The sequence below is a fragment of the Typopeltis vanoorti genome, chromosome 9 (assembly GCF_054136105.1).
Source record: "Typopeltis vanoorti isolate ZY-2024b chromosome 9, IOZ_Tvanoo_1.0, whole genome shotgun sequence".
Classification (NCBI taxonomy): Eukaryota; Metazoa; Arthropoda; class Arachnida; order Uropygi; family Thelyphonidae; genus Typopeltis; species Typopeltis vanoorti.
Window position 1 is genome coordinate 120625256 of NC_143557.1, and position 23860 is coordinate 120649115.

Here is a 23860-nt window from a genome sequence, read left to right on the forward strand (position 1 = left end):
TAAAGGTCAAAGCTGTATAACTGAGAGGAGACCTCCACATAGCCTTTAAAGGAATGCGGAGAACTGACCAGCGCTTCTGACCTAATATCCAATCCTCACCTTCTCCTGGTGCACCCTGTTGGGTATCTACTTGGATACTGAACGAATGAGGATGGGCTGGCAATTTGGGATTTAGCCAACCAAATTGTATTCTTATTGGCTTAAACCAAAAAAAAAATGAAGGTACAACATAACAAAATTTCATGCCGGCTGGGGCGTCTCCCAGTTAAACAAGGCTCCCGTTGTTTTCGCCGGGGAACCAAGGCGAACGGCGAAAAGTCAGCTACTGGAACAAATCTGAAAGCACACCTCAACTCAATATCACCAGAGTTAAAGATCGGTACTATCAACATAAGAAGCCTTAATGGCAAAGAAATGGAGCTAGTTGAGGAATTAGATAATCACCAGATCGACATAATAGGGGTGACTGAAACAAAAAAGACCAAAACTGGTGAGATCTTTCTGAGCAATAAATACAAAATATTATATTCAGGCAATGACAATCAATGAAAATAAGGAGTAGCCATAGTATTCAACACAAAATACGAGACTAATCTTCTTGAATGGCAGTCAGTCTCAAGTAGAGTGATGTGGACAAATATCAGAATGGGGAATTGGACAATGAGACTTATTTGTGGATATGGTCCCACAGAAGGTCTTACTAAGATAGAAGTGGAGTAATTTTTTGATGCTTTACAGAAAGCAAGTGACACAATGAAAAAGGAAAAGTTGGTCCTTGTTGGGGATCTAAATAGCAGAGTAGGAAATGATTGTCAGACATAAAAATATTTTGGAAAAATTTGGAGAAAAGAGCAAAGCTAATAATAATGGAAAATACCTGTTGGATTTCTGCTCGGGACATGGACTGGTTATCACTAACACCATGTTCCAACATAAAAATGTGCACAAATTCACATGGAGAGAAGAGGCAAGGAATAAGAAAAGTCTCATTGACTATGTCATTGTTGCTAGTGATGTTTTCTCCCTGATGCAGGACACCAGAGAGTACAGAGGATTTGAAATTGGAAACTATCACTATTTAGTCTTGAGTAGGATAAAATTGAATTTCATATTGAAAAGAATAACATGTAAGAAAGCTTTAAAGCGAATAAAAGTTGAGCAGCTCTCAAATGTGAACTGTAGACAAAAATAGACAAAGATTATTGAAGAAAAATGAAAGAGACTGAGAACAGGAACCAAACCTTGGAGATTTAGTGGCAAGCCTTGAAGAAAACCCTGATTGATTCAGCCAGAGAAGCATGTGGCGAGGTGTTCTGCAAGGATAGAAAAATCAGAACTCCATGGTGGACACAGGAAGTTAAAGAGGCAGTGAAGGAAAAGAAGAAAGCATATCAAAAGTTCCTGGCAAATAAGTCAGCTTGTGCTCTTAGAGAATACAGAGACAAATGTAAGAAAGCTAAACACTGTGTAAAAGTAGCTAAACAAAAGTCATAGGAGGACATAGAAAATAAATACCAAGAAGGTGGTAAGATATTCTGGAGTTTGTTGAAGAAGCTTGGAAATGGAGGAAAGAGTGCTGTAAAAAGAGATGATAAAGGTGACATGAAAACAGGAGAAAAAGATATCCTTGAAGTGTGGAGTAATTATTTCGAAAAATTGCTAAATGAAACAAGAAGTGATAGCACAGTAGTAAAAAACACTGACCAGGCATACAATCAGGAATACATATCCATACTTGAAGTATCAAAAGCCTGAAATGTGGAAAGGCAGGAGAGGATGATATTTGACCAGAAATGCTAAAGTATGGAGATATAAAAGTCTTACAGTGGCTGCACTGCATAGTTCAGAAGGCTTGGACAGAGGAACGAATTCCTGATGATTGGAGTAGAGCTCTCATAGTACCCATATATAAAAAGGGAAATAAAACTGAATGTGAGAATTACAGAGGCATTTCCCTACTGAGTGTTCCTGGCAATATTTATGCAAAGCATACTTGAGAAACGGTTGAGAAGAATTGTGGAAGAATATTTAATGTTAAATCTGGCGTGAGACAAGGATGTACATTATCCCCTCTGTTATTCATTATCTATATGGATCACATTATGAAGGAAAGTGGTATTAAATATGATATCAGAATTGGAGATGTTAATGTCAGCTCTTTGCTTTATGCGGACGATGTTATACTCCTAAATAAATCCACTACAAGTTTGCGAGATTCCTGACTTAATTGAATAACTTTTTAATAGACATGGCATGAAGGTCAGCAATAAAAAGACAAAGACAATGAAAATAGGTAGAATCGTTGAAAATGTCAACTGTGTTTTTAACGGAAAACCTTTGGAACATGCAAAACATTTCCGCTACTGAGGCAAGATTTTTAGTGAAGATGGTAAATTAAATATGGAAATATACAACAGAATCAACAAAGGTGGTATGGTAGGAAGTTAATTGAATAAATTCATATGGAATAAGAGAGAAATTATTCGGAACACTAAATTAGCTGTATACAAGACAGTGTTGAAACCAGTTTTAACTTATGGACCTGAGAGCTGAGTCAGAAGTAAAACACTTGACCAAATACTAGAGACCGCAGATATGAGAGTCCTAAGAAGGATTAGAGGTGTGAAGAGATGGCATCAATGGCAATATCATATTAAAAACGAGGATATTAGGAAAGAACTAGACATTGTCAGCATCCAGGAATGTGTTAAAAGAGCTAATCTCAGGTGGTATGGTTACTTAAACAGAATGGGCAAGGAAAGATTAGCAAAACAAGTGTTCTCTGCCAGGTTGGCAGGAAAACGACCCAGAGGAAGACCAAGATATAGGTGGATTGATACGGTACAAAGTGCCTTAGACGAGAGAAATATAAGATCTGATCATGTTGGAGTCTTGACAAGTAACAGACTGATTTGGAGGAGAATTGTAGATAGGAAGTTGGAAATGATGTAAATTTTTCATGTAGTGCTATCATAATCAAGTATATGATAGTACAAGTATCCCTTGTACTATCATATACTTGAGGTTGCATGTCAGGAATTTGATGATGATGATGATTATATGGTATCTTGAGAGAGCCTCCTTAGCTCAGTCGGTTTCAACGATGGCGAATCTTGTCTGTGACGTGACGAACCTTATTTCACATACAGGCAAACCAGCCAGAAGAACATGCACAACTGACATGCAAAGTGCACTTATAGGAATAGGGCTATTCACCTTAGCCTGGATCTATGTTTGCGGAATACCATGGATACCTTGGACGATTGGAAGTGCTTAAAGGCCCTATGGAAGCGATTATATGGCTTCTTCATGAAGTCTTATAACTCAGTGCAGAGGTAAACAGTAACCATTTTCACACAATGCCTATCATACCTTGTTTTAAATCCATCAACTGAAAATATGCTCCCAACTTCTTCTAGCAACTTATTCCACTCATTCACTACTCTCCAAACAAAACATCCAATCCTCATATATTTTCTTAAACGATACCCTTCACTCAAGCACCAAAGATGTATCCTCTATTCAATCATTGAGAATGTTCTTCTATATCTGTCCTATAAGCCATTTTAGTAATTTATATGTCCCTTCTTTCTCTCTCTCTTTTCCGCACATCCTTCGCATTGGTAAACGAGAATTTTTCGATCTATCTTCATTACCTGCTTCTAGATCTTCTCCATTCGGGCAACCCTACTCTGATCAGTGTATTCTAGATATAGTATTAAAGTCTTTTAAAAATGTATAATAAATACATTCCTTTATGTTATTTTGTCCTCTTAAATATTTCTTAAATATGTTCTCTTAACTTCGAATCTCTGTTCACCCCACCTCAAATCCTTACCCTCAATGAGACAACTTGCCTAGTCTTCTGAAACCAAACCTTACACTTGACAGTATCGACCTGACGTTTATCATTCTTTGTCCATCAGGCAAATCAGATCCTGCTGTAGGATCTCTATACCACCTTTATTTAGTACACTACTCTCCAGCTTACCATCATCAGCAAACGACTGCATATTCTCCTTCAAACCACCCCCAATATATTACAAAATATAATTACAAAACAAAACAAGTAGCAGACATAGTAGACCCTCTTATAAAACAAGTTAGAGGTTTAGCTATTTCAACTCAATTTTTACTGCAGATAGCGAATTATATATCGAATTACATATATTTCGAGAGTGTTAATGACATCTTTTAGTTATGGGTATGAGAATTAAATTAGAAATGAAATTGTTGGCCAATAAACCTCAAAAACATAACGACAGTCCTAAGGCAAAATGAGGAAGCCACTTCCGCCCATCGAACTCAAATGTCACTTTATTAACGAACGTAAGCGAATCCTAAAGCAAGTCCCCCCCCTCCCCACACATACACACAAAGCTGTGCTGGTCGTATAGCATATCACTCCCATCTAACTTCTCCTGAACTCAGGCCTTAATTAACTTTTCCAAGTATTGTTTTCAACAATACCATAACCACTACTTAAAAGTTCAAATAGTCTTCAGTCCGTTACCTCTCTTTTAAAGGTAACAGTCTACTGTTACCTCTGTCTTAGAGCTTTTTTTTCTTCATGTAATGGAATGATTCCGCCCTCCTTACAAGCCTCTCCTCACCTAGCTAGTGGAGAGGCTTAAATGAAAAAAATCGGGTCATTGACACAATCAGTTTTCTCCCCACTTTTCTGTAATATATCGGCAGCTATTTCATTCCAATCCGATCCCCCTTCGTCCTCACCCACAAGTCAAGTCAGCTAGGCCAATTACTCTCCACTCGATTTCCTACTATGTACTGGTCACCTTGTTGCCAGCATCCCTCACTGCCCTTTCTTCACGTTTCACTTTACATTCTTCTTTTTCTACATGCTCTGAGCATACAACAGAATACAAAATTTCATAAAAATCAGCTATTGTCAACACACACACACACACATACGCACTTAGTCTCGAAGAACAAGCCTCGTTAATGCTCCTCTTCAACAATTTTTTTCCTTGTCTTCAAATCCACTAGTTTATTTCTTCCTAATCATAAGTTGCGGATGTTGTTTTGATGTGCTTTATATCCTTAACTCAGGCGCTACCGGAAGTAAAGTTGACAGTTGCTCCTGAACTTTTCATTAACAGGTCAAGGACCGATGCCTAACCGGTTAATGTGATGTCTGACGTCATCCTATGAAATGCCAAATACTAATAAAAAATAAATTTGTAAAGAAGTAATATTGAACTTCAAACTTCGTTTGGCTTGTAAAAATTGTGTCATCGTTTGCTTTTCTCCTTTCACAATAACAGGTTGTTCTCACGTGTATCAATATGCGCGCGCACTCAAGTACAACTTGATCACATTTTAACAGACCTCAAACAGCAGTGCGCCGACGTATAAGAGTAAAGATTGTATTACACCCGAGTTTCATAAAATACAAAAACCTGATTGTCAAATGTTTTACTCTTGCTATTATCCACCACTGGACAAGGAAGATCGTCGAGCATTTAGGCTTTATTAAACGATTGGCATTCCTCCACTAATGAAAACTGAATTTAAAGAACTGAGTTCAAGTTTTTTAGGAGCTCAAGGTAAGTGGAACTGGTATTAAAAAAGAATACTATTATAATTTCTTAATCGCAAATTCTTTCCGTTTTACTATGCTTGCTTTACTGTACTGTACTGGGTTAAAACATAATTCTTACTATGTTTTATTGGTATGATACATGTCCTAAAAAGAGAACCTGTTTCCAAGTTTGAAACACACCCCGTTTTTATATCAGTTTGTCTTCAAGGCAGCGGAAGTTAGGTCGAACAGAAAGAGAGGAGGGTGCAATTCGTTAGGATATTTTAGAAGCATTTCTCTGTAGTTTCAGGAGAGTTAAATTATTTCTTTTTCCACACTGTTTTCACAAAAAGTAAGATAGATTTTTTTTTTAGTTGGAAATTGAGAATGTCTTTACTGAAATGTGAAATGCGATTTCCTAAATACTCAAACTTATACTATCAGATATCTTTCTATCATTTCGATAGGCGAATCATTCTATAGCATATCTTGATAATTAATCGTATTTAGAAGTCATTTAACGTTATTAAAAAAGTACTTGTATTTTTCCCAGTATACATGTAAAAATTTCAATAAAAGAATTACTAAGGATAAATGTTTATTTCAAAAAAAAAAAAAAGTAAAAAAAGCACTACGTTTTTTTTTTTTTAAGGTGTTTTTTTTTTGTGTGATTTCTCTCCGAAATCAACAAAAGACTGTCAAACACTTATTCATATACTGATTTTTAAACAATAAATTCCTATTATGAAATTACTAATAATAAAATCATAAAGGTTTTTTTTTTTTTTTTTTCAAAATAATTTTAATTAGTGTGTATCAATAGATCGATTTCTGAAAAAAGAGTAGTGACATACAAAGAACAGAACTTCTTTTTGTTTTATTTATTTATCTATTTTCTTTTGTTTGGAAGAATCGTAAACTACTCACGTGAAGAAGTAAACCTAAGAATGAAACATTAGTTCGTTTTGAAGCTTGAAAGGTGACAAAGGATTTACTTTTTTTTTAGTATCAGTAAAAAGAATCAAATGTCCAGAAAGAGAGTTTACGTAGCATCTACGTCAGTGGAGAAAATAAATACAAAGGTAAACATTAACATCCGAAGTCGTTTATGAAATAGCAGAGCCTGAGTGAGGGGTTACAAAAGATTAACGATAGACAATATCGCCGAAGTGGCTATTAAAACACCTCAGAGAAATTATAGGAGATTTTTATTCTGGTTTTTATTTTCTAAATAAAAATTCATGGGAATCGGCTAACAAATAATCTTCCTGGGTCAGTTTCAGATTCCTATTTTATGGTCCTTAATCCATGTTCCCATTTTTTTTTTCTAATCTGAACCTTTGTAGCTCATTCAGTAACCATGACACTCTTTGATTTCAAGAAGAAGAAAGAGAAAAAGGAACAAACAAACAAAAAAAAAACATGAGTGTGAATTTCTCTAGCCAACTCTTCCAATATTTCACGTCTTATCATATCAAGTCATCCATTATGTCGTTTTCTAACTTAACTGGCTACTCACAGGCCGATTTGTCGGTTTGTTACATGAAACCACAGATTTATCTTGGGAGGTAAAACTTTGCCAGCTCCATAAGAGACGGACTAACTCATCTTCAGAATAAAATAACTTATTTCTGAGAAATGTTTCCATACACCATCGACAAGAGGCAAACGCACGAGTTTTTTTAACCCATGACACATCATATCACGTTATTTATCTGGCTACTGAACTTAAAGAAAATCAGAAGCATATGCAAACCTATTAGAAAGAATCATTAGACACTACAAGTGATAAAAAGCAAAGAAAGATGGATGACCACTGTGTGGCTGTCAAACAAGCATATGTAAGACTTGAGTAATGCATGCACACGGCTTGAGTGATGGCACAAAGACTAGAATATCAAAATATTGATATTAACCGTTATTACATAACGATTCTAGACAGCATTTCACTTACCACAGGTGTATTAGACATCTCATTAATACTAGTTCAAAAGTCAAGACTATTCATGTTTTCAGAATCGTATGAACCGCCAAATTCAACGTTGAGAAGGTATATTTAAAATCAAAATAGATCCACAGAAGACCGACTGTAAGTACTGTAATTGGTATCAGCTAATTTCTGTATACCAAATTATTTATTTATTTATTTTGACATCAAGTATTTCTATAAAGTTTTAATGCATCGTTTCTTTGTGCCGTTATGGCACAAAGAAACGATTTGGCAGATGTAAGTAGGGGTTCTTCCATCCCGAAAACTCGGGATATTAATCCCACATCTCAAAAAAAAAAAGGACCAGAAAACTCCCAACTGCCGGTTTCAGACAACAATACAATGTTTTCCTGAGAATCATTAGTAGCCATGGGCTCATCTTACAGTAATACAGGCTTTCTTCCACATTTCCCGAAGCTAATAAGATCAAATAGGGCTCCAACTACTCCCTATGGTTAATAAAGAGGCGTTAGATTTATTTACGTATTTCTGGAGTCATTCAAAAAGAAAAACAGGCGTTATTTTTCAAATAGCGTTTTATAAGTGCGATAAGACTGTGCAGCTGTTGCCAACCTCCGTCCAAATACTTGGAAAAAATATCAGCAATAGATATTACGAAAACAGGAAGGAACTTGTGGGATGTCGTGATTAAATTCTATACATGTAATATGGTTTATAAGCCAATATTACATTCTCTAAATATAACTAAGAATTCGTAAACGGTATTTTATAACAAATGTAAGTATTCTAATGATAGCTGAGTTGATCAAACGTTCTTTATTTGCTGCAATAATTGAGAACGTTTTGTTTAGCTTTAGTCTAATTGTAAAACTTATATACAAATAATTTTAAGAATTCTTCCTTAGATATTTTGAGTCTCATTCGTAATAAGTAGAATTTATATTACAAAATCTCGTTACCTAAATAAAGAAACTGCTTTTAAAAAAAAACAAACCTTCAAATATTACAATATTTTTAAAATAGCAGAAAATAAAATTTAGCAATTAAATTTGTTTGTTATTGGTTACAGAATATTTCTTACCTCATATGCAGAATTTTCCTGCGATAATGTCGATGAGAATCTCTCATCAACAATAAAAAACATGGATAGAAAGACAGAGAAAATTCTTAATTATTTATTGGGAAAATAACAGTGCTAAAATGTATTATAAGTATCCAATATAGGGTTAAATGGCTTCGCCTACTCCCTATAAAGGAATAAAAAGTGATTTTTTTAATTTTTTTTCTCTTTTTCAAAAAGGGAGAAAAATACTTTAAATCTTACTTCAAATATTAAATCAATTTTTTGCTGAAAATTTTACAGCAAATATTTAAATTCCGAATCGCTAATCGAAATTAGCATTTCGAATAATCTCAAAACCAAATATTAGATGATAAATAAAACAGAAATTCCATAAAATAGTCAATCACCCTGTTTATAAATTAACTTTAAAGAAAGATTGTAGAATCGGTTGAATTGCATTCCTCCTTTTCAAGATCAGATTATTACATCATATGATCTTAGAGGGACAGATGATGCAATAACGATGATAATAGTACTCGTTAATTAGTGCATTAAAAACTACATACAGACTCTAAATCACTCACGACACACACACACACACACACACACACACACACACACACACACACACACACACACACACACACACACACACACACACACACACACACACACACACACACAGATTACGTTGGTGGAGAGAGAGAGAGAGAGAGAGAGAGAGAGAGAGAGAGAGAGAGAGAGCTTTATTCTCTAATCCGTTTTCTTCTAGCGGTTAGCAGACATGTTCTTGAAATTTACTTGGACTGAAGATGAGTTAGCGGTTTTATATAAGTGGAATTGGTAGTATTCCACTTGGAATTCCCAACATAGTGTGGTAGTTTTATTTCAATTGGTCTGCGATATAATTTAGGTTTAGTAATTAGATCACTTAGTTCCTTAATAAAATATTCCCAGGGATGATCTTATATTTAATGTCTGATCCAAGTCTCAGTAAAGATTTATACTAACATACACTTCAGAAAATAATAAGAATATCTGAAGGCAAACTTTCAACCAAGTAAGCTTTCAGGTTTCACGAAGGTTGATAATAATAATAATAATAATAATTATTATTATTATTATATGACACCTCCAGGGAGTCCAAAGACTCATCGAGGGAGGGCACCCACTCTACAAATCTCTGTCTCCACCACTCAAATCCACCAACTACTACGAGCCACAACTGCCATCATCATCTACACCAACGCCATCTACTTCCCACTACCATTAATATTTTCACGGACAATCACAAACATCCATGCCCATGGTGGGATTCGAACCCGCAGCTTCTTGGCTGGAGAACGGATACGTTTACCACTCGGCCAACCAGGCCGGACATTTTTATAAATAATCTCTCTTCGAAGTGCTTTGCAACTTTTCCTCACGGTACTTGTTTGCTATCGGTCTCACGGACGTATTTAGCCTTAGGTGGCGTTTATCACCCACTTAGGGCTGCACTCCAAAGCAACCCGACTCCATGGAATAATGCTATATTAACTTTTCTAAAAATATAATGGTTCCTCACTGGAATGTACCAGAGATATATGTTTAAACTTTGCAGACCTTGAAAAGACGTGATGAGGTACAAAGGAAAAAGCTTTAAAATATTACAACTGTGTGGTGTAAGAAATGGTTCACCAAACGAGGCATGGTGATGATCCATTTCACCAAAGTTCTTATAAATGTTCTTCATCATGTGAAATTCAAATCACATGATGAAGAACATTTATAAGAACGTTTTTAAATGAAGGCGAATTAACTATTTATACAAGGCGGCGTTTTTATTTCACAGAGAAAACTGTTTTTTCTTCACTTGCAAGACAAAAGATGAAGTGACTTACTGCGATGAATCCTCAAATACTCCATTAAGTTGAAAGCAATAACATACAGGACAATAAACAGGTTATTGTCCTGCATGTGATTCCATTTATAAGACAAAATGTTCTCTTGGTACCTTGTCACACCATTCTTAGAGAAAGATCTACAAAACTGTGCGAAGGAACTGACACTGCCATTGGCTTGAGTGTTTAATGAAAGTTTTGAAATAATGGGGAACAGTCTGTAAGATCCTGCCAGAGTGGTAAAATGAAAAGTGGTATTTCTTCTGGAATTATTAAGATTTTAAGAAATGAACAAGCGCTTGCATACAGATTTGATCAGACAACAATAATATTATTTGAGTAGGTCAGCATAGATTTGTTAAGGGGCGCTGTTATTTCAGTAATCTTACCTTTTTATAATAAAGTAACAAGAGTGGCTGGTGAAGGTAATATTTGGTAGATTATCTCATGACAGTTGTTATTCAAGTTGTAACGTATAAGTTTTGATATCTGACAGGAAGCCTAGAATCGGAATTCAACAGTGTTTAGCTGGGAGGATACTGGGAGGCTCTACTGTATCTTTATGTCAACTACATTGTTTGTAGGGAGATATTTAGCTGCTATTTACAGATGTAGGGCAGTTATACTTTGTTTATCATGGCTCCTCACGAGGATCAATCAAACAAATGAATAGGAAATATTTTGTCGTAAGTGTAAGGTAATTAGTTAAGAATTTAAATGGACTGCATACGCTCTTGGTGAATTATACTGAAACAGGTGGTGAAGACATGGGATCTTGGAATGATGATGGATAGAAATTCGAAGTTCAGGGACGTATAGCAAATGTAATGAAGAAACCTTGAGAACATTAACAAGCAGAGACAAGTCGATAGTAGTTTTCCATTGTACAAGGCACCCTTCTGATTAGCCACATATGTCCTATTGTATTCAGGTATATTCACTAGCATTTAGAACAGGAGAAGAATCTTTAGTAAACGTACAAAAAGAAATAGCAAATGTTTTAAGACTGTGGAAAGTTATCTATGGATATAGAGTGAGGACATATAATCTGTTGCTGCTGCTGCTGTTGTTGTTTGTAATTATGACCCTCAACTAAAGATATGAATCCATTATTGGCTGCTGTAAAAGACATGAACATGAAAAAAAAAAAAGGAGTTTTGCAGAGGGGAAAACTTTTCATCCCCCATGAGATGGAATAACTCTCTCTTTCTGATGAAAAAATGACTGTTATAAAGATTTTTCGTGTCCTAGACGGAGATTCGACGCCAAATCTTTGTCACTAATGACTTGATACTGACAAGTAATCCAGACTTTGTTATTATAATTAGACTTTTTTTACAAGGGGAAGGAACAAGAAGTCATTTAGAAACGCGGAATGGCAGAATGGTAGGTGCTTGAGAAGGTTCTCGTTATATAGGTGGAATGGTTTTTAATCTGGGAAAAAGGCAAACCGCAAGGAAAACACACGCAGTTTATAGAAACAGTATAACCTCATTGTCTTAGTCGCTTCAATTGGATTCAAACAATCCAATCCCACTCTGAAAAAGTGTAAGAGTGTAGATGAATTTGAAGAATTTTGAACTTACGATAGCCTTTAAAGGTAGTGTCTAAAGTAAACTTTTAAAGATGAGTTGCACTCCATAGCGATCCTGAATAATAGTAATATTAATACAGTCCTTTAACTTGCAAGGATTCAACAGGGCACATTAAAAAAGAGAACAGGTTTCATTGCAAATATTACGAATTTATTTATTACAAAGAAATGTATTATACGTAAAGATTGAAAACATCAACAATGATAGCAAATGCTGATTCTGCAGACATAAAGAAAAAAACAACAGTGAACCTGATTAGTTCTTTTCAGCAAGATTGTTCAAATAGTCTATAAACAAAAGTACGATAGGGTTGCAAAACGCTACTATACTCTGGAAACTGTGTAGGAAGTATAGTTTCCCCAACTTGCAAAATCTCTTTCCATTTAAGTTATTGAAAATGAATATGCGAAGATATTATTATTATTATTATTATTATTATTATTATTATTATTATTATTATTATTATTATTATTATTATTATTATTATTTTAACGGTGTCTCCATGGAGTCAAAAGACTCATCGCAGGAGACCCGACATTGACACACTAACCAATATTTACACAATACCTGTCATACCTCTCCTTAAATTCATTCACAGTTGAAGCATTCACAACCACCTGGCAAAGCATTCCACCTATTCACAACTCTCCAAGTAAAAAATCTAGTCCTAACACCCTTGTTAACCACACTCTTACACAATCTCCAGGGATGGTCCCTCGTTCGCTCACTTCCTGCATTGGTCTTAAAAATATCATCAGTATCAATCCTGTAAAATCCCTTTAACAATTTAAATACTTCTATCATATCTCCTCTCCTACGTCTATCAGCTAGTTTTTGGAGCCCACAGATCATCAATCTATCCTCATAGAGAATATCCCACAGACCTGCAACAATCTTTGTAACTAGCCTCTGAATCCTCTCCACCACTTCCGCATCACCAAGAAATTTATACAAAAGTTTTTTTATTTGTTTATTTATTTATTAAGGAAGATATACTAAGTCACTTATAAAAATATTATGACGTTTTGGATTATGAAAATATTGTTTAATAATTACAAATAAAACTTAATTTGTCCGCAGCATAATACGGAGAACTAAAGTTGTAATCAACTAATTAGTACTTATTATTATTAATATTAATATTAATATTAATTTATAACACACCTTATAACACACTTTGAACAAATAAATCCAATACTTTTGAAGCTCGTGAACATAATATTCGACACAGGCATTATTCCACAACAACTAAAAACTGCAGTAATTACGCCAATATACAAACACGGCAAAAGAAACGATACTCAGAACTACAGACCAATCATCTCAAAATTTCTAGAAAAAGTAACACACACCAGACTACAGAATTATTTACAGAAGTATAACATCATCTCACAAAACCAGTACGGCTTTCAGAAAACAAAAAGCACCATCACTTTATAAGAAGACATCGCCGACACAATAAACAAAGCTCTCGACAAAAACAAGTACGCCGTCCTTATACTGCTGGACCTAACCAAAGCATTTGACACACTTGAACATGACGTACTATTCACCAACCTATACTCAATAGGTATAAGAGGAACACTGCATACATGGTTCAAGAACTACCTCTCAAACAGAACACAAGTAACAAAAATCGGTACATGTCACAGTCGGAGTATACAAACAAAACACGGTGTACCTCAAGGTGCCATATTATCACCCACTCTATTCAACATATACATTAACGATGTTCATAACATATCCATAAGAAGTCAAATATTTCAATACGCAGATGACACTGCACTGCTAGCAATCCACACAGACATTAACACAGCTCTCTGCAAAAGCACAACAAGACCTAAACAAAATCACAGCATACTTCCACCAAAACGCAATTCTAATCAACGGCACCAAAACACAGATGCTGATAATACACAACCCAAGAATCATACGCCCCGCATCACTATCGATACATTGTCACACATACCGCTGCATTAACAACAAAAATACCTGCCAATGTTTTGAAATCCAACCTGTAACACACGCAAAATATCTCGGTCTCTATATAGATTCCCACCTTAAATGGACAAAACATATAGAATACCTATACACCAGACTCCGGATCATCGCAGCAAAACTCTTCCAAGTTAAAGACATTATTCCATCCAACATAAAAAAAAAACTTCTATATCACGGTATCTGGGAATCCCTACTCATATACGGAATAACAGTCTATGCAAATACATCAAACAGCCACCTAACAAAATTAGAAACACTATACAGGAAAATCGTGTCAACAGTGATCTGGACACTTTACACGCAACAACCAATATCCGACAAGCACATGGTGATACACAGAATTGTAAGCATTAAAAACCTGAAACACTACATGACATTAACAAGGAATTACTTCAACATCACCTATCGAAACAACAGAGACACATATCGTATAACACGACCTACAACAACTCTCTACATCCCCAACAACTGATACGGTTCTTTTGTGAGATCACATCAGATACCCACGCAACTCAACAACCTACCAAGAAAGTTACAACACGTAGATAACTACAGAACATTAAAAAACGAACTCTGGAAAATCTACCAACAAAGTTAAGAAACCATTAACACTATTATGCACATCACAAATCACTAGCATCCAATGCCTACATCCTAAACATAAATAGTAGTAACAACACAAATAGGGAAGGCTAAAGCCCATTCTCTTCATAAAAGCTAACCCAAGTTTCGAATTAGGTGGGATTAACTTGCCTCACTCATCTACAAGTAATCCTTATAAGCAAATGCAGAAATTTGTATGTTTAATCACTCTTTCTCAAACTTAAAAAAAAAATAATAAATAAAAAAATAACAAATTATGCAAAAAATTCTGTATAATCTTCATTGTTAATATTAGAAGAACATGTGTTGTAAATAAATAATATAAAGGCAAAAAAGTATTATTATAAAATTTTAATTGAAATCCAATGTAGGAATTGTAGCACTTAGTGCTGAACTCTGTAAAATTATAAGGTGCAATGTCACACAAGATGTTTATTGTATGTATAAATATTTTAGCAATCAATAAAATATTATTATTATTATTAAAAAAATTGTAAAAACCTCCGTGGAGTCAAAGACTCATCGTGGGAGGTCCACTGTTATACATACAGTTTCATATATCATACTGTGCCTTAAATATATTCACTATCTCTTCACACACCATATTCTCTCGGGCAAAGCATTCCAATCACTCACCACTCTCCATGCAAAAAACCTGCTCCTCACTCCCTTGCGCAGCCTCCTCATACAGCTTCCAGGAATGACCTCTTGTTCTCCTGCTATCCTCACACATTCTGTGCAAAACCTCCCCGACATTAATCTGGTAATAACCTCTTAACAGCTTATGTCTCAATCATATCCCCCCTCCTCCTTCTATCCACTAATTTCTGCAAATTGCATTTTGCCAATCTGTCTTAATACTCTACATTCCAGAGACCAGAAACCACCTTAGTCAATCGCCTCTGAACTTTTTCCAACGGAATTTCATAATTTTGAAAAACAGGTGACCAGATCTGTGCACAGTAATCGATATGTGGCCTGATCAAAGCCTTATCTCAAGTCAATGTCCTCCGCATCATTCCCATTATCCGCTGTGTTGTCTTCACTATTTTAGTAATATGTCTTAGAAATGTTAGGTCCTTGTCTACAATCACTCCCAGATCTCTCATTTCCTCTACCTCTTCCAAGATATTTGCACCGATTGTGTACTTTACATCCGATTTCTGCTTCCCAAATTTCAAACCTTACACTTTGAAACATTGAATTGACATCCCCACTTATTTACCTATTCAGCCAGTGTATTCAAGTCCTATTGCAAAGCTACAGCATCCGCACTACTCCTGATAGCTCTCCCCAACTTTGCATCATCTGCAAACAACTGCACATCACCATTCAGACCTCTCTAGATATCATTTACATACAAATTAAACAGCAATGGACCCAAAACAGACCCCTGAGGTACAGCACTAGTAACTTTCCTCTTCTGGGACATCGCTCCTCCATAGACAACTCGCTGATACCTATCAGACAGCCAATCTCCAAACCAGCGAACCAATCTACTGTTCAGCCCCATCCGTTGCAATTTAATTACCAGCTTGCCATGTGGCAATTTATCAAACGCCTTTGCAAAATCTAAATATACCACTGTATATGTAACACCCTTACCCAACGCATTTGTCACTTTATTATAAAAAGTAAGCAGGTTGCTAAAGCATGATCTTCCTTTAGTAAATCCATGCTGGCCGAATAGTATTTTTCTGTTGTCAATCCAATTCTGAACTTTATTCCTAACTAACGTCTCTAATACCTTGACCATAACTCCAGACACACAGACTGGTCTATAATTCAAAGCCTTACTCTTATCACCTCCCTTATGAATTGGAACAATTTTACCCTCTTTCCACTCTTTTGGAACTTGACCCAGTGAGAGACTCATGTTGAAAAGATATACAGAAGCTGTTGTTAACTCTCTGGCACATTCCCTCAAGACACGTGGTGAAATAGGATCAAGTCCCACAGCCTTATTTACATTCAATTCCTCATATACCTCCTGTTCACTTACTAACAGTTCCTCCTCCTCCTCCTTTCCCACTGCTTTCAAGTTCTGCATGATGCCACATTCACAAGAATGAAATACCTTTAGAAATTGCTCACTAAATATCTCAACTATATTCTCCGCAGCGGTTATCATTCCTCGGTTTTCACCAACCAATCCCATCCTACCATAATCATTCTTTCTTCTACTGGCGACATATCGAAAAAACTCCTTAGGATTTTTTTTGGTCGCGTTAGCTAACTGCTGCTCATATTGCATTCTTGCTACCCTTATCAAGCTAGTCACCCTCCTATTAAATTTATATTATAAATTTAAAATCCAATAAGATATGTGGGACACAAAATTTTGATATATATTCAAATATAGAAAATAAATATATAATCCTCTATCTCTTTTTATTTCATAAAGGGGAGTAGAGGCCATTTTGTACTGACTAACTTTTAGACAGTGTAGGAAGACAAAATAAACCTCTTATCCAATCATGATAGATGGCCAAGAATACTACTGATTGTAAACGTCATCTGGTGAAGAAAGAATGGCAGACAATTCTCGCCATCTAGTGTCTGTAATTCTAACACTATATATTGTATATATTGGAAGAATATTGCACAGAAAAGAAAAGAATTGCTAAAGATCGTTTTGCAGGCTAAAATTCATAAAGAATTGTAAAGCTAGAAGAAGAAGAAGAAGAATATACAATTATACTGTATATAATTGTCTGAAAAAGTGTGAGTTCTACTCTCCATTACCTTCAGCTGTTGGAATAAAAATCCTGGTTTCATGGAGGAAAAAAAAGTACTTGCGATGTGGTCGACTAACTCGGCAAGCGGATGAAAAAAGACTCAGGAAAAGTTTCTATAGTTGGTGACTGGAATCGAACTTATAATATCATTCCTTTAGATGGTTTAATGCTATGAATACAAATGTTTACACAGGGATACCCATGCCTTTGAAATAATTTAATATAATAATATTGTATGTTGAACAGTTCACAAAATACAATTTTATTTAATTTTTGAAAAATAATATATGACAATTAGAAAGTTATAACTAGATTTCTAAGAACCGTATCTTATGTATTATTTTCTCTGTTTTCTAGGTTGAAGCTCATTGCAGAAACATGGGAAGTGGACGAGGATCAGGCAAAGCAGAGGGACCAGCAGCGATTTTATGGGCTGTATTCTGGGCTATTTTGCTAATACTGTTTGCCTTTGAAATAGCAGCTTTTTGTGCATTTTGGTACACCTTATTTCTTCCATTTACCGTTTGTTTCGAGGGGCTCTCTGGATTAACTGATATCCTTCTAAAAGGGATCCGGATACCTTATTACTGCGCTTATAGTATGTGTCATTTTCGAACGCTAAACGAAGCTTGGGAAAGAATTTCCTCTCATAATTGAAGTGTGTTCAGAGAAATCGATTTTAAAAGAAAGATTGCGAGATAAATGTATTTTAAAATTTTATAAGATCACCTAACGTATAGTAAGAGCACAAGCTGGCTTCATATTGTCCTGCATAATGTCTTTCGTGATGTTTTACATATTCTCTCACACAGTCTCTTTCATACTGTCACTGTAATTATAATGTAATTACATAATGTCTGTAATTACTGCAATATGATATTACTACTCTTGTATTATCAATATGAAAATACTCCACGATATACATGTTCATATTTTCTTTAATTCATCCTGTTATATCCTGTTATATTTTTTATATGCTGTATAGATATACTGTATATAAATATCCGTTATTTGAATATTTTTTACAAGAAGATTGTCTTCTAGATGTAAAATTAAAGTGAAAACTGTAAACAGATAAATATTGCACATCGAGCAGGTGCCTGACTTTGTGAATCTCACCTAAGAAAGACTGCAAACGTATAATACGTTAGTACTGTGGATAAACTATAGTTAGGAAATCCTTTTACCTTCCTACTCTAAAGACCAAATGGAACCTAAAAGTATTCACAAACATCAATGCCTATGCGGAGATTCGAACCCGCAGTCGACTGGTTGGAGAAAAGATGTGGTGTCCATTCATCTAACCAGGTTGGGTATTTGCATATTCGTAATACTTGTGCTATAAAAGGAGGATCACTGTATATAGGAATAAAATACTGTGTTTATAAGGGAACTATAAAATGTCTTAATTTGATTTAGTTTATTATATGACGCTACTAGGTTAGAAAAAAAAGGTAGGATTTTCTATTTATGGAAATATTGTGATAACTTTTGAAATAAAGTAAATTCTTTCCATGAAAGCTTTTGAAAGTTTCACAACCAGTTTTAATCTATTTGATATTACTAGATAAATTCGTCCACTTTTCTCCATCTCACTTAAATTACTGTATTTCAATAATACCATAATTTTCTTTAAAAATATAAATTAGTCTTCATCCATGGTGACCCCATCACCTTCGAAGTTCTTCTGAGATCCTGGGATTTAAAATAATCCCAGATAAAGATCTTGAACAAAAGCTGGAAGTCATTTTCTGGAGTCATCCTCAATGGCATACACCCTGTCCTTCCATTGATAAAAGCATTGGTTTTGAATTAAGACAATTTCCGAGAACTATAGTTGCAAGAGGAAGGTATCAGAGGATGTTGAGTGAACACCTGTTGTTGTGATGAAACTATTAATCTCCTGATTACTTGATTAGTTCAGCATAACAGAATATATGTTTGCATTCAATTTACCAAATTGTATTTTCGTTTTAATGTTTTTGTTTTAAAATTTGTGTAAGTATACACTCATGAGCCAAAACTGTATGATCACCTACACAGTAGCGTTTTGGGCCTCCTTGTCCGACATAACTACTTGTACCTGTCTTAGCGTCGAATCACTAGACCATGGGACGTGTCCTGAACTATTCTGGACGAGCTAGACAATAACGTCTTAGGGGTCAGCGACGAGTGAAATACTGGCTTCAACCTGCGTATGCTACGCATTCCACATGATTCCAGAAACATTCGATGTGATTGAAGCGGAGAATTATACGACAATGGGAGTACATGGAATACTTGGACATGCTCTTAGAATGCTTTAGAATGAGAGCCTTGTGCTTCCGGGCATTGTCTTTCCGAAAGAGTCTATATATCAATCAGGCCACATTGTCATCACGTAAGACAATACCTGATCCGAAACAATCGCCACATAAAAATTAGGGTGATGTTGTGTTCAATTTGAATTAGAGGACTAAGTGATGTCCACGAAAGCAATCCCCACACCAGGATGCCTCCACCACCGGCTTGTTTCCAGCAAGCGTACAGCCCGGTTGTAAATAAACGGGGTGGATGATCATAATGTTTTGGTCATGAGTGTATATACAGTTTTGCTGTCGCTGGCATTTCATATCTTTTTGTAAGTTTTTAAAAAATAGTTTTTATTTTTGAGCTCACAGATTAAATTGTATGCTATCAACTGCTTGCTTGCTTGCTGGTCCCATTTTTATGCCATCGTTACACCGACACATCAACCCACGCCCACATCCACCCATGCACATACAAATTAACACAATTTAACTTCATCACTTAAGTTGATGTAGTTAATAGTATTAACTGAGAACTTCTATACATGGGCTGTTCTATCGATGTAATGACTTTGCCTCTGTAAAGAAATGATAGGAATGGTATGTTGATTCTGTTTCCATTACCTTATGAAAACGAACTTTAATTGCACGACCGCAAGGTTATGAAAAACAGTTATCATTAGAAAACAACCATATCAAGTTCCATTCTAAATAATTGCTAGATTAAGGCTTTCTTCCGGTGTTTACGAAAAGGGAACAGAGCTAACATGTAATTCAATAATAGTCTACGTCTGCAGACGAGTTTCAGTGTTCTGATAAACAAATGTAAAATGGCCACTTTTCACTTCATGTAGTAAATTAATAAATAATGAACAAGGAATGAAATATTAATTGGTGAAAAAGAGGATATTTCGCTGTATCCACAAAATATAGTATTATAATAAGTTATAGTCGTTTTTCGTCGGAAACACTGGTTAAGACGGCAGAAAATATTGAGAAAAGTTACTGAACCCAAACGTTTTCCTCCCTGGAAGTCTTAAAAAACAACAGAAATATGATAGCCAGTAATTAACAGTTGAGGACTAATGTCAAAGGTTTGTAATGCAAAACCCGCCTGATGAAGAGACTATATACTTAAGTATTGTATTCGATAATGGCGCTATTAAAATGGTCATAATTATCACAAAAGGAATCGTAAGCAAACTGAAATTAGGGGAAAAGAGAAGTTCTTCCTCTTCATCTGTTACAAAATGTTCTTGAGCTTTGAATCATCATATATGCGATTTTTAAAGAAAGAATTAATCTAAATAAAATGAGACAATGAATGAACTTCAATGTCTTTCCAGTATATAGCTTCTGACCAAATCTCATACACATTACATTTAAGACAACGCTAAAAAGTAATGTCATTCAGACAGTTTACTGCTTTATCCAGTTTCATATTATCAGCAAGGATAGAAAGGACGTTTACTCTTAATATTTGAACTTAAACCACTAACGAATCATTAAACAACAAAAATCCTAAAACGGAACTTATTCTTCAATGCTCTGCTCCAAACCATGCTCTACTTTGCTCTACTTCCTGTCGTTTACCTGATAAACCAATTCCTTATTCATATCACTAAACAGCCGTCAATACTCATTTGAAATTTCACTGAACAGCTTCATATATAATTTATATTTACGGTAACCCCTAAATAATTCTATTGTAATTACTCACAACAGAATTAGGTTCAAATAGTAAAAGAAAAAAGCAATTTTTTTTGATTTAATCTCCTTGTGACAAATGCCCAACATATCCTCCATAGTGTGGATAAGATACTTCAGTCCCTAATATCCTTCAAGATTGAAGTAATCATCTCTTGTTATTACATTAAACAGCATCATACTTAAATAGAGTGCCATACCTAAATATATATAATATAAATTGGTAGTAAGTGTCGTTGTGTGTTGTTGTAGAATTAAGTAGTAATAGTGGAGAGTGAGATGTAAAGAGGAGATCCTTCCCGCGATGAATTCTTGGACTATTTGGAGGTATGAAATAACAATAATAATATTTACAGGCTGTTTCCACATTAAGAGTTTTTGTTAATTACAATATCCGAAAGTAGATATTTTGCTATTTTCATGTTACTCTGTTTAATCTCTATACGAACTGAAATATCTTTATAAAGATGCCGCTCGAAGGTAGATTTAAGTTCAAGTCTAGTCACCGAATTAGAGTAAGTCGATCTCTGGCACGGACAAGCGGAAGCTCGGGTTTTTCGTCCCCAAGAAAGTAAACTCAAGAAAATCGACCGTAGAATTCATATCATTTGAGACAGTAACATATCCTGTTATGGTTAGATACCAAGGGATGTTAGGTACCAAGAGATGGAAGCACTTGTTTTCCCGTCTCTTCATCGGTGCCGCCTATAATTAATAATAGACATGGGTCAGCTATCTCTGATTGGCTACAGGTGGAGACTGATCCAAAAGCTAGATATGATTAAAAGACCTCCTCGCTTTCTCAATATGGAAATAAAAGGCGTTAGCAGATTTATTTTATTTTTTTAAAGATTATTATTATTATTAAAAGTAAAACTCCATGGAGTCAAAAGACACATCGCGGGAGGCCCCACTGTTACACCAACAGTTTATCATACTGCGCCTTAAATATGTTCACTGTCTCCGCGTTCATCTCACTCTCGGGCAATGTATTCCATTCACTCACCACTCTCCATGCAAAAAACCTGCTCCTCCTCCTCCTCCTTATACAGCTTCCAGGAATGACCTCTTGTTCTCTCCCCATCTTCATCAGAATGGGTGAAGATGGGGAGAGAACATACCAGATTAACATACCGATGTTAATCTGGTAGTAGCATCTTAACAGCTTATATGTGTTGATCATATCCCCTCTCCTCCTATTATCTACCAATTTCTGCAAATTGCATTTTCTCAATGTCTTCATATTCGACATTCCAGAAATCAGAAACCACCTTGAGTCAATCGTCTCTGGACCTTTTTCAACCTGGTCACCTGGATTTTTTTGAAATCCAGGTGACCAAATCTGCACACACTAATTAATATGTGGCCTGATCAAAGCCTTATACAAGGGAACCATAACATATAACTTACTTCTACAAGTCAGTGCCTCTGCATCATTCCTATTGGTACACAATAAATAACGGAAAAAAAACTCACGTAGAAAGATTATTTATTAGTATAATTTTCGCCTGTGTGTCACAGGCATCTTCAGTACATTAAGCTCAAAATTAAACACTAACTGACAATTCCAAAAAGCGCCACCTAAGTAGCTGGTGTAAGATAACTAAAAAGGTCAATAACTTTCCTTAAAAAAAAAAAAAAAAAAAAAAATTAATACAATAAAAAGTTAGGAAAGATTAGCTGATTTGTAAAGTACTATCTCCCATAAAGGAGATAGTACTTTACAAATCGGATCTGTTTAAGTTAGGAGAATGAAGTAGAGTTTCACATGTTTCTTTATAAAGGCGTTCCATGAGAAACTGACTTTTGTGAAGAACTCTTGTCTTTCTCCAATGAACTCTGTGTCTAGTGAAGATGGCATGTTCAGAAAGTCCAGACTTTTCAGGTTTAAAGTATTCAATATAAGATTGGTGTTCTTCTAGCCGAATAGAGGCAGATCTTCCCGTTTGTCCGAAATAAGATAATCCACAAGAGCACGGAATCTGGTAGACACCTGGATGATTAAGATGTGGAAGCTTGTCCTTAGGAGAAGTGAGAAAGGTGGAGTTTTTTTAAACGGTCGAAAGGCAACAAAAATATTCAGTGGTTTTAAAACTTTTGCTATAAGTTCACTGATGCCTTGTACATAAGGGATAGTAATGCGCGTTATTTCCTCTGTGTTTGAAGAGGAAGACATATTAAAACTACTCAAAGTTCTTTTAATGAAGCAATTCTTATAATTAGATAGAAAGGAAGAAGTTATGTATTGTAGTTCTTTCTGTAAAAGATCGTCTGTAGAACAAAAGGAGTGGGCCCGATGAACCAGTGTTTTAATAGTTCCTGCCTTTTGACTGGGATGGTGATGAGATTCCGCATGGATATAATGGCCTGTATGAGCCTTCTTTCTATAAACCGAGAAATGTAGGTTACCATCTGGTTGGCGAAGAATTAGAAGATCTAAAAAGGCTAACTGCTTATTTGATTCTACTTCTAGGGTAAACTTGATCCTA

At 35.3% G+C, this 23860-nt stretch overlaps 1 long non-coding RNA gene across 1 annotated transcript; it reads left to right on the top strand.

Annotated features, from left to right (window-relative positions):
- Nucleotides 1-5386: 5386 nt before the first annotated feature.
- LOC150103478 (uncharacterized) lies at nt 5387-20061 on the top strand. The gene is made up of 2 exons (XR_016548833.1): nt 5387-5567; nt 17734-20061. It is a non-coding gene; the product is annotated as an uncharacterized LOC150103478 (long non-coding RNA).
- The last annotated feature ends 3799 nt before the right edge of the window (nt 20062-23860 follow it).